General features: G+C 35.8%; 1 pseudogene; it reads right to left on the bottom strand.

Annotated features, from left to right (window-relative positions):
- Positions 1-676: 676 nt before the first annotated feature.
- LOC100475653 lies at positions 677-1,236 on the bottom strand (annotated as a pseudogene).
- Between the last annotated feature and the right edge of the window lie 1,590 nt (positions 1,237-2,826).

Raw genomic sequence — 2,826 nt, 5'->3', positions numbered from 1 at the left:
CCCTGATAACCTTTCTTTTCTCAAATCTGTTTTGTCTGAAATTAAAAAGGCTATTCCAAATACTATTATTATTTTTTATTCTTATTAGTTGTAGCATGGTATATCTTCCACCATCTCCTTACTTTTAACCTCGGTCAGTCTTTGTATTTAAAGGGTGTTCCTTGCAGACAAAATAGAGTTGGGTACTATTTTCTAATCTGCTCTGATGCTTTCTGTCTTTTAATTGGTGTATTTAGTCAAGTCACATTTAAATTGAGTACTGATATAGTTGGATTACTCTCTCTCATGTTTATAATGTTTTATACTCATTGATTTTGGGTTTTTTTAAATAACTTTGTTATTACTTTTCTCCTGTTTTTATCTGTTTTTAATTGAACATTTTGATTTAATTTTATCTCCCCTTTAAAGTATAAATTATATTTCTGGTTTTTAATGTTAGAAATTTCTTTATTATTACTTACTGTTATTAAGCACCAGCTTCAAACTGTGGAAAATTTAAAATCACACTTTGACAACCCACTCTTCCCTCCCCAACCGAAATTCTTGGTAAAGATTTCTTTAAGTGAAGACATGCTCTCTTCTGTATAAAACTTTATCAAATAAAGGGAAAGAACTGTGTGCATCTTGCTATAAAATGCTGCTGTCGCCGTGCAAACAGTGTCTGCCCAGGCTCCTTTTACTGTCCAGGTCCTGAGGCATTCTTGTTCATGAACTGTCTCTTCATAAAACAAGTCCAGCACTTGCTGGGTTTAACATTCTGAGGGTGAAAAACTTTCTCACAAAGTCAGTCCAGTCTCTTGTCTCAGTTTCTGTAAGTAGGTCCCCATCACCTCATCTTCTTGTTTGCAGGTTTAGTATAAATTGCTTTAAGTGGAAAATTAGGCTCTCCAGGAATGGGAACATTAGTGATTCCCCATATACACTTTTCTTTCTCACTTTGTCTTTTGGAATTGCACTTTTTGGAGTTTTATTTTTTGTTTGTTTGTTTGTTTGTTTTTTAGCACTCAGAAATGTAGAGAGCTATATATATATCAAGGTTCTATCAGCTTCATTCTTAATCTCATAGTTCTTGAAGAAAACATTGGCCTTGAAGTAATAGATGGCCTCATTTACAATAGCTGTATTTTTTGTCTTTCTAGGGGCAGGGCCTTTGAACTGACCTATGTTAGGCAATAGTGCCATGTTTCCAATGAGTTTGGTGTCAGAGTTCATGAGAGAAGAGTGGTAAGCTGGCATTTTGGTGCCAGCTGGGCTTCAACCTAGTTGAGTAGGTTGGGGTTAGAGCACAGTGCTTCTGGTCCAGAGGGGGTGGGGGGGGGTAAGCAGAAGTCTAAATTATATTTCCTTAAAAATAATTTTAGTGGTAATCCTATAGCATATATCATATATTTTAACTAATTTAGCAACATTTTCATATGTATTGCTTCATGTGTAGTATAGAAATCTTATAACATAGTACTCTAAAATTTTCCTTCCCATCCCCTTTGGTAAAGCTGTCATTCATTCCCCTCATTCATTTTCCTTCCCATCCCCTTTGGTAAAGCTGTCATTCATTCCCCTCATTCACATGCTGTAGTCATCCAATACATTGTTTCTATTATTACATGAATCGTAAAGTTATCTTTTTGATAAATTAAGGTAATTAATGAAGGTGTTTACACTAAACAACAGAGTTTCGACATAGATGAAACAGCCTTCTATGGGAAGAAGATGCCATTTAGGACTTTCATAGGTACAGAAGAGAAATCAGTACCTGATTTCCAAACTTGAAAGGAGAGGCTAACTCTCCTCTTAGGGGCTACGTAGCTGGTGACTTTCAGTTAAAGCCAGTGCTCATTGACAATCCTAAAAATTCTGGGCCCCTTAAGAATTAACTATTCTGCCTATGCTCTATGAATGGAACACAGCACATTGTTGCCAACAGTTTGTAGTAAACATGGTTTACTGAATATTTCAAGCCCACTGTTGAGACCTAGTGCCGAGAAAACAAACAAACAAACAAAAAAACAAAAAATATTTTTTCAAAATATCACTGCTCATTGACAAAGCACCTGGTCAATCAAGAGTTCTGATGGAGATGTACAATGAAATTAACGTTGTTTTCATGCCTGCTAATATAACATCCATTCTGCAGCCCCTGGATCAAAGAATAATTTCAACATTCACATGTTATTATTTAAGAAATGCATGTAGAAAGGTTATAGCTTACATAGACAGTGATCCTTTTGATGGATCTGAGCAAAGTTAAGTATAAACATGGGAAGAATTCACCATTCTAGATGCCACTAGGAACACTTGTGATTCATGAAAAGTGTTCAAAAGATCAACATGAACAAGAGTTTGAAAGAAGTTAATTCTAACCATCATGGATGACTTTGAGGGGTTCAAGACTCAGTGGACTCCACCCAGTATGGTCATATGGTAGAAATGGCAAGAGAACTAGAACTTGAAGTGGAGCCTGAAGATGTGACAAACTCATGATATAGCTCATGATAAAACTTCAACAGATGAAGATCTGCTTCTTATAAATGAACAAGAAGGTGGTTTCTTGAGATGAAATTTACTCTCAGTGAAGATGTTGTGAAGATTGTTGAAATGACAACAAAGAACTTAGAATACTACATACACTTGGTTGATAAAGCATTGACAGAATTTGAGAATACTGACTCTGATTTTGAAGTTCTGTGTGCAAAATGCTATCAAAGAGCATTGCATGCTACAGAGAAATCGTTCATGAAAGAAGAATCAACCAATGGAGGAAACTTCAGTGTTACTTTAAAAATTGCCATACCCACCCCTGTCATCAGCAACCACCACTCTGATCAG

Source organism: Ailuropoda melanoleuca, chromosome 16 (genome assembly GCF_002007445.2).
Source record: "Ailuropoda melanoleuca isolate Jingjing chromosome 16, ASM200744v2, whole genome shotgun sequence".
Classification (NCBI taxonomy): domain Eukaryota; kingdom Metazoa; phylum Chordata; class Mammalia; order Carnivora; family Ursidae; genus Ailuropoda; species Ailuropoda melanoleuca.
The sequence above is the reverse complement of the archived record's forward strand: the minus strand, read 5'-3'. Positions and strand labels throughout refer to the sequence as shown.